This window comes from Ovis aries, chromosome 22 (assembly GCF_016772045.2).
Source record: "Ovis aries strain OAR_USU_Benz2616 breed Rambouillet chromosome 22, ARS-UI_Ramb_v3.0, whole genome shotgun sequence".
In the NCBI taxonomy this organism is placed as follows: Eukaryota; Metazoa; Chordata; class Mammalia; order Artiodactyla; family Bovidae; genus Ovis; species Ovis aries.
In genome coordinates this window covers 41,248,516-41,258,426 of record NC_056075.1, presented here as the reverse complement: position 1 = coordinate 41,258,426, position 9,911 = coordinate 41,248,516, and the positions used below count along the sequence as shown (strand labels likewise).

Genomic DNA, 9,911 nt, shown 5'->3' with positions numbered 1-9,911 from the left:
AACTACCACACCTTTTAAATATGATAATGAAACTGGATGTTGACTAAGGAGTATATTGACTAAGGCTCTTCTGGCTTTCAAATGGTCTGATTCTCTATTTTTAAGAAATATAATTTGACAGTTTAATTCAGTAAATACTCAATAAGTATTCTTTGAGAACTCAGTCCATTGAGGGAATTCTGCCAAGGCACAAGGCATGCAAAGAAATGATGTACTTCCAGCTGTTGGGAAACTCCCAAGTTGAGATTGTGAGAGGTAGAGGAGTGGTGGTCCCAAGTGTGAGAAGCACAGCATGTGAGCAGACAGCTCAAGGAGATTGTATGGAGTTGCAGGGTAGATTTCTCTAGAAACCCAAAAGACCCCAACCCTGACCCTCCTAATCCAAATAAGATTTCCTATTGTGCTATTTCAGGTTGCTTTTTCTTCACAGTATTTGCCATACTCTTTAATAAAAATGTTTCCCTATGATTATTTCCTTAAAGTCATCTCCCCTTCTAGACTCAATGGTCCTTGAGAGCTAAAATGTTACTGTTGAACTGGCAATGTTACTGTGTGCTGTGGCATGCCCACGACCTAAACATGCAGCCTGGTGTAGATGGCATTTCATAATTACCTGCTGACTGTAGGAATGAGAGCTCAGGTGGTGGTGAAGTCAAGCAGAGTCCAAGGAAAGCTTGGTAAGGAAGGAGTAGGCAGCATTTAGGTTTGGCCTCAAACGTGCAGTAGGCATGTAGACCAGATGGGAAGTCACACCAGGCAAAACAGCCTGTGCCTAGATGGGAGTCCCCCAGTATGAGTATGCAGGGCAAGAGAGTAGGCTGACGGCAGGCTTTGTACTGTACACGCAAGATACCTGATGTCTGTAAACCAGGGAGCTTTCACAAGAAGTCTGTGAATCCGTATGCATAGTGTGGATACAGATTAATAAACGTGAGTATGCTGCCAATTTTCTGCAAACGTATGTAGGTTCTGTTGTGATTAGTAAAATCCAAACTCATTTAAAAGCATGAATGAATTTGTAATAGATTTTTATCTTGTGTAATTTCTCATCAAGTGAAACTAAAATTATGTTATGTTATAAAGGTCTATGAATTTTTTGTTTGTTCACTTGCTTTAAAAGGGTCATCCTAACTTCCTGTAGATTTGGAGAGCCAGTAAAGGGTTTCCAAAATAGAGAATGTACACAATCATTTCTCCCTGGTGTCATTAGGAGGACAGTTTCAGGAGGCAGAGCTGGAAATCAACCTTTCTCACCGTCATGCAGGTGAGGATTACTTTACCTCTGAAGGTGCAGAACCATTGATTCCAAGGGCTGTTTTGCAAGCAGTAGCCTAAAAAGGCAAACCCCTGAACTGATTGTTCTGACCAATATGGTGAAGGCCAAATTTAGTTTACACGTACGTATACATATATGAACATTTATATGAATATTTCATTCTATAACATATTAAAGAAGTTTTGGATTTTACTTTTTCTTTTTTTCATACATTATTGTCTTTGTCTTCATCTTTCATTATATTTCTTTTTTTTCCCTTCATGCTTTTCAACTTATGACCCTTCGGGTTGAAATTAAATTTGGGCTGTAAGTTGACTCCCTGAATCTTTTCTTCACAAGCTTTCTTTGTATTTTCTAGAAGAAAAAAGATTAACCCAGGGTTTCCAAAATAAAAGCAAAGATTGTGATTAAAACTGAATTAGACTCTTTATGCCCTATTATTTGCTAATAGTAAAATAAATAGCCCAGTCTTAAGGAAGATTTAAAGTAAGTCTTGGAGCCTTTGCGAACCCTTGGATTTTAATTAAAGAAACACAGAATACCATCACTTTCTGTTTGTCAGTGGAAAAAATATGTATTTTTAAGTTTTCAGAGCTGAGCCCAGCAGCACATGGAGCACATCTGTTGGCTTGGAGAATTTGGGGAGCACAAATGGATTCAGATGTTTAGGCCCTTTGTCTTCACTGGCTCAGTTCACCTCGCCAGCTGAGCGTGGCACAGTCCAAACACAGTTTCTGAAAACAGAGCAGCTCGAGTTACTTCTCAAGCACTCTCTTGGGGACTGATAAAGTCAATCTCTGTTTATGTAATGAAATCAGGGAGCAAGGGGTCTGCTGTAGTACTTTGTGGATGGGATTCCATTGGTGTTGTCTTTCAGGGAAAAGACTGGATTTAATAAGCCCTGTTCTTACCCGCTTTCTTTGGAGGTACAGCCCACTCTGATGGATTATTTTGAACTATTTTTGTTTATGTAGTATTAGAGCCTCTCTTTAAGCAATTGGTTTTAGTAAAATCAATAGGTTTGTTGCAGGAAAATGGGATACTGATAACAGTGTTACCTGATAAAAGACCTAAATGTCTAGTTAAACTGTCTGGTTTTTTTCCAGTGCTACTGGTGGTCACTGTGAGTGTATGTGTATGTGTGTATTTAAATAATATTGTCTTTCTAGTGTTCTTACATTTTAATTTAACTTGAACTTTTAAAACAAACTCTGCTGGTTTATCCTCAAGTACTCAAAATCCTCCCTATTTTTCAAAATATTTATAAGTATTCTTGAGAGTGAAATCTCATAAAGATCTTTGCTTCAGGACCAGAGTTCAAAGGAAAGTTGGTTTGGTTTTAATTTGAAAACTGTAAAAACAAAATACCCTCAAAATGGCAGGGTGTGAATTGGTAACTTCAATTTTATTGCAATCGGCCAGGCCCATCCCCAGATGTTTCCAGTTAAAAGGCAAGAATGCTAACTTGGGTGAATGTCATATGAAAGCATTTCTTTACTATTCTGATTTTTTTCTGCGAAAAATAACAGTCTCAAATCCTTTAACTTTAATGAAATAAATAACTTCTCATTTGCATGTTTTTTAAACTCATACAAAGACACATGTAATATTCAAAGAGAATTTTTATATGTCATATGTAGTCCTGAATGCATTGGGGTTCACATATATCCTTTAAAAATACCCCTCCAAAAAAAAGATTTTTGAAAGAGATTAAAGCCCTTCAGAAATTAAAATCATGTACTTCTGGATTCATTGTAATCAAGAAGTGGACCTGCTAACATTGTGAATTTGTTTTAAAAGGCGTATTTAGTAATTTCATTGCTTTTTTTCAGGATTGTTACAGGGAAATTTCCACTTATCATGTAAATAATGTTTATCTTTTATTTTTGATCAGTTGTGTGATCAGTTGTGCATTCATTTGTAAGAAGTACTTCTATACGAATCTAGATAGGATGAGACAAAAGAAACCAGAATGTAATTTGAAAACCATGTGTTTCATAATATTTCTCAGCATAATGCCAGGTTACAGTAAGATCCATTCATGAACTTGAAAGTTGCTTTGAACACATTCTATATTAAAAAGAAAGATACCTACTGGTAATAAATGTGAATTTATGGAAATTGGCATTTGTTCAGAGAGAAGATGGAGTTATTCTTTATGACTAACCTGATGTTAACATTCTGAATGTAAAGCAAAATGTGCATTTATTTTTGAAGCTTCCCAACCCATAGACACAGGACCACGTAGTGTCTGTAGAGCTGAAATAGTTCTTTCTAATTTCATTTTCCATTTGGTGAAGTTTCAGCAGACATGTGTTTGGGAACTCGAGGGCAGACATGGTCTGTGTAGGTCTTAGGTCTGCCCGCACTTGCTGTGGTGTCTTGATTTTTCTTTCCAAACGTGGTGCTACTCAGATCTTAAGACACTGCAGAGGAGACCCCTTCTGAGGAGTCTCGGGAGAAAGCTGCTGGTTTTACCTTTGTGCTCCAAGCACGTGTTGCTTGGAGTACTTGGTGCTCTTCTCGGAGGTGTGGCCTGTGCTGCGCTTCTCTGGCTGCATCTTGGTGCTTCCATAGCGTCTCGTGCCCTCCACCCTACGTTTACCACTTGTTGTGAAAGGCATTGGGGCACAGCTGCCTCCTTTTCCCCGGCAGACGGTGGTGCCTCACCGGGCTCATTTCATCTCACCATCCGCCATGCTGAGCAGAGTCCCCATGCGTATTGGACTCTTGAGATTTTAAAGATTTTTTGGAAGTTATTTTGAAAATACTTTAAAGATGTGTTGAATATTTTAAAATTAGGTATATGAAGAGAATGAGAATCAAGGGTTTGGCTCTGAGTTCATTATGCCCATTTAATGATCTTAGGTTTTCTCTGTGTAATAGAAATTATGTCCATTACTTTTTAAGTCATTATAAGATTTAGCTCATGGTATGCAGTATCATGATGAGGGCTGTGTTCCTAACAAACGCAGGAAGGACTCATTATTACTGTTATTGTCCTTACCAACCACAGTGACGCAGCTCAGCTCTGAGCAGAGGAAGAGGCCTCTCCCCAAGCAAGTCACGTTTCCCCCTCCTTTTCTTAATATAATGCTTAATATGAAAAGCTGTACATTTCTTTAAAGGACAGTGTATGCCAGTGAAATAAGGAAAAATATTTTGAGGGGGTAAAAAAAAAAAAAAACAAATTAACTTGAACTAGTAGTTCCTAACCTTCTTGAGTAAGGAAAGGGCTTCCCAGGTGGCGCAAGTGATAAAGAACCTGCCTGCTGGTGCAGGAGACATAAGAGACACAAGTTTGATTCCTGGGTCAGGAAGATCCCCTGGAGGAGGGCATGGCAACCCACTCCAGTATTCTTGCCTGGAGAATCCCCATGGACAGAGGAGCCTGGCGGGCTACAGTCCATGGGATTGCAGAGTCAGACAGAACTGCAGTGACTTAGCACGCACGCAGTTCTTACATACCCTGTCATGGCAATGTTCTCATACTTTTTTCTTTTTTATGTGTTTACACTTTTAGTATTTTCCCAAAGGTTGAGAACTAGTCATAAACAGTGGCAGTGTGGTGGAGGTGCCTCATAAATACAAATTCAGCAAATACCGATTGATTTGTGTGTGCCACATTGAAGGTACAAAAGTGTGTTAAAAAAGCACTTGCTGTGTTTAGAGAGAGGGAAGGGCCAGGCAATACATCCTCGGTTCGTTGTTCATCCCGCTGTCACTTGCAGTAGGTTTGGGGATACGTCTGTGAACAAATCAGACTGAGAGCCCTGGTGCGTCATTCTAGCCAGGAGTTTCCTGTAGATACAGTAAAGAAAGTGAACAAGAATGGTGGGAGTCCTAGGGAAGAAAAACAGGAGAAGGGGATAGTTGAGCTTCACTGAGATGACAGCTGAGCAAAACCTTACAGTGGGTGACAGAATTAGCCACAGGAATAGCCGTAGGACCGGAAGAGAGGACAGTCAGTGAGACACCCTGAGGTGGGAGCAGGCCTGAAGTGTTCCAGGACCAGCAGGGAACCCTGTGCGGCCAGGTCAGAGTGATGGAGGAGGAGGTAGAAGACAGGCCAGGAAGGTAATGAGGGCCGCGTCACGTAGGGCTGCCTCAGCTGTGTCCTGGGTTTAGTCTGTACTCTGCCTCCAATAGGGAGGATGGGAATGCAAACAAATACTCCATTTTAAACTGCTGTATTTAAAATGGATAGTCAGCCAGGACCTTCTGTACAGCGCAGGGAACTCTGCTTAATGTTATGTGGCAGCCTTTATGGGAGGGGAGCTTGGGGGAGAATGGATACATGGATATGTATGGCTGAGTCCCTTTGCTGTCCACCTGAAACCGTCACGGCATTGTTCATCGGCCGTGTGGTTCAGTCGCTTAGTTGTATCCAACTCCTTGCATGCCCATGGACTGCAGCACGCCAGGCCTCTGTGTCCACCATCTCCCAGAGTTTGGCCAAGTTCATGTTCATTGCATTGGTGATGCCGTCCAGCCATCTTATCCTCTGATGCCCTTTTCTCTTTCTGCATTTGATCTTTCCCAGCTTCAGGGACTTTTCCAGTTCAATTCACTTCAGTCACTCAGTTGTGTCTGACTCTCTGCGACCCCATGGACTGCAGCACACCAGACTTCCCTGTCCATCACCAACTCCCAGAGTTTACTCAAACTCGTGTCTGTTGAGTCTGTGATGCCATGCAACCATCTCATCCTCTGTCCCCTTCTCCTCCTGCCTTCAATCTTTCCCAGCATCAGGGCCTTTTCAAATGAGTCAGTTCTTTGCATCAGATGGCCGAAGTATTAGAGTTTCGGCTTTAGCATCAGTCCTTCCAATGAATATTCATGATTGATTTCCTTTAGGATGAACTGGTTGGATCTCCTTGCTGTCCAAAGGACTTGGAGGAATCTTCTCCAACACCACAGTTCGAAGGCATCAATTCTTTGGCGTTCTGCCTCTATAGTCCAGCTTTCACAGCCATACATGACTGCTGGGAAGACCATTGCCTTGACTATATGGACCTTTGTCGGCAGAGTGATGTCTCTGCTTGTTAACACACTCTCTAGGTTTGTCATCACTTTCCTGCCAAGAAGCAGTCAGTCGTCTCCTGATCTCATGGCTGCAGTCACCATCCACAGTGATTTTGGAGCCAAGAAGAGAACATTTGTCACCACTTCCACCTTTTCCCTTTCTATTTGCCATGCAGTAATGGGGTTGGATGCCATGATCTTAGCTTTTTTAATATTTAATCTTAAGCCAGCTCTTTCATTCTCCTCCTTCACCCTCATCAAAAGGCTCTTTTCATCCTCATCAGCCATATTCCAGTATAAAATAAAACTTTAAAAATAAAATAGTAAAATATTGTCAGTAGATTTTGTGGTTGCTGGGACTTGTGGGGAGCAACTGCCAATGGGTACAGGGTTTCTTTTTGGAATGATGAAAATATGGAATTAGATAGTGGTGGGGGCTTACCCTGGTGGCTCAGATGGTAAAGAATCCGCTTGCAATGTGGGAGACATGGGTTTGATCCCTGGGTTGGGAAGATCCCCTGGAGGAGGGCATGGCAACCCACTTCAATATTCTTGCCTGGAGAATCCCTATGAACAGAGAAGCCTGGCGGGCTACAGTCCATGGGGTTGCAAAGAGTCAGACACGACTGAGCGACTAAGCACATAGTGCAATCCTATGGATACTCTAAAAACTGCACTTTAAAAGGGTAGTTTTTTATGGCTAGTGAATTACATATCAGTAAAATGCTGCAAAAAGTTGTCAGGGCTTACTGGAACCATGTTTTTGTTTTTTTTTTTGCTTCTCTTTCAACTAATTAATGTAACTGTTGCCTTTGAAAATTCAGATTTCTAACTATAGCTTAATTGAGGGAAAAATCTCATGTTATTGACTGCATTTTCATTAGAAGTTAAAGTATTTTAATCTGTTGTAAAACATCTTTGCTGAAATTGTTAATGATTGTGAAATCAAAATTTTCTAAATATACCTTTTATGTGCTCTTTAGCTACCCGTATTCACTATTATTCAGTAAGATATGATAGATGTTTTTAACCTCTGGCTATCAAGTGAATGTAAATTTTAGGCCAAAATTCTGACTATTATATTTTTGTAAACTAAGATATTTGACATATAATTTATTTTGTGATTCTTCAATAGTGTAGCAAATTAGATCAGCATGATAAAATGTTCTTCAAATTATAGTCTAGAGCATGGAAGTAAAAAGAATGTCCATTCATTCCATTAACCAAAACCCCAAATTGTGTGCTGTCCTCTTCCAGAAGAAGCAATTATTTTTAATAGAAATGGATCAAGAAATGTTTTCCCCCCTTGTGTTTTAGATTTAACTTTGGCATTTCCTCTAATTTTAATCTGTGCCACCTAGTAAAGTTGATTGAAATACTATGACTGTATCTTACTTTTTTCTTTTTCCCAGGGGGGTGGTGCAGTATAATTTGTGTTTTAACAAATAGTCTACGTAGTTTTCTTTCAATAAAATAAAATCATTGAATCCCAGTTGTGCTCCGAGTAGAATCCCCTCTTCTCTGGCGGCTCACACTGCAGGGCCATCTTGTTTGGTTGCTTTCTAGTGCTGACACAGTGCCAGTTTGTGAACTGCTCCAGAAGTTATAAATCACAGTTTGCTGAACTTATTTCTCTTTGAGGACTTTGGATTGGGTAATTACCCCTCACCAGAAGTGTTTAATAAAGAAAACCATGCATTTCCTCATCTGTGTTGAGGCTTTTTAGCAGACAGCTTTTGCCTTTTCCAGGCTTCTTGTCTTGAACTGCATCATCCTCTCCTGTAACCTTTGCTATTAGGGACCCTTGCTGGGTAAGATTTCATGTGGTGCTGTCCTTGTTGACTGGGGTTATTTTGGGGTGGCGGGGGTTGGGGGAGAAGTAGGAGTAAGGAGAAATCTTGAATTCCTCTTCTTACATGGAGATCAAACTGAAAGGGTGTTCTAAAAAATTGTAAGATAAGCCCTGTCAGACCAATTACATTTTCAAAATTTTGAGTACTTTAGAAAATCCGTGGTAACTCAGATTTCTTATTTACAGAAAGTCAGCACCCTAGGAGAAGATTAATCTGCTTTTGCCTCATTGTTCCAATATGAATGAATGTACTTAGAGGCTGATTAAATATTTTCCCTTCTGACCATGGGGAAGTATGTCCAAATCCTTAAGTAATTGCATTCTTAATACAGACCTTTCTCGTTTTCTTACGCTAGCTGGAAAGTCAGGGCAGCTTTCAAGCCTCTGCATTTTCCATTTGTGTGATGGCAGCTTTAGATTGAACTTCAAGCAGTTCGGTCACGGAACTCTCTAGCATCTAAGTTTCGAAAGCATAACATTTCAAAGTGGTTTATTTCATAAAATTCTTGACATTCTTTGATGGCTTGAGACAATATTTGAAACACTGAAATAAGCCTGTACTTAGGAGAAAAATAATGTTTTTACCTAATCTAAAATTTTGATTTTAAATAATCAGAAGTTACAATGTATGCATTTATGCCTTTTCAGTGAGATAACCTGAGTATTTAAAGAGTTAAAAATAAAATATCTATTATAAGCAAGTGTTGCCTTAAAAGAACATTGTAAAAATTTAGGAACTTTGGACAGTTGTGCCTGATCACACTTAATACGTTCTTAGGTGTGCTTTATCTTTCTCCAGGTCAGTAACTCCCAGTAGACTGTGAATTATCTAGAGATGTGCCAATTTGTTCATCTTTTTGTTCCCAGCATCTGGTGCCTGTCACAAAGTCAAGAGTCATTTAGTGTTCATTGACTGAATATTTTTTATTGTCAGCATCATTGTTAAATCCAGGCACTGGGTTCAGGTGGCTGCTATTGAATCAGCATATCTGCATGGAATATGTCTGTTTTTGTCTTAAAGACTCACAGTTGATGGCTGATATCCCCCTAGAATTTGATCTGTGCATCTTAGTCAGTCAGCATTTAGTTCTGCCTTAAATTAGAAAATGGTGTCATTTGTGTATTTTGGGTTTCTTTTTAAACTTAGAATGATATATTTTCCTCTTACTAGGAATTCTCTTGGGATTCTCTTTTATATTGTGCTATCACAATAGGCAAGATGTACCATCCATTTTTATTACTGTTTCCTTATTCATATTGGTGGTCTTTTGTACTAAGCAATCCTAGAATAATTAAGCAAGAAGAACTAGGAAATTGTGCAAATGAAGAACAATAAGAGGGGATTATCTCTACCAGATATTATATTAAAGTATAATATAGAACTTTAATATTTAAAACTATATGGCACTGGTATATGAGTACACAGACAGAAGTATAACAATAAGTAGAAAGTCCAGAAAGAGATTTAAATATAATTGGAAATTTAGTAAGTTATCAAAGACATTTTAAATTCTAAATCATCAGGGAAAATGATAATTATTTAAAAAATGCTCTTGAGGCCACTTGGTAAACACCTGAAAGAAATTAGGTTGAACCGTCTTCTACCTTACACCAGAATAAATTCCAGGTGGAGCATAAATGTAAATATAAAATTGTGAAACCATAAAAGTACTAGAGAAAAACCATGAAAATGTTTTTATAGTCTTGGAATGATAGAGGCCTTTTTATTTATATTACAAAACCCAGATGCCATTTAAA

At 39.2% G+C, this 9,911-nt stretch overlaps 1 protein-coding gene across 12 annotated transcripts in view; it reads left to right on the top strand.

The window, feature by feature from the left end:
• Nucleotides 1–9,911, top strand: part of ATE1 (arginyltransferase 1) — a 160,920-nt gene that overhangs the window by 101,943 nt on the left and 49,066 nt on the right. The gene's annotated exons all lie outside the window — the stretch shown is intronic.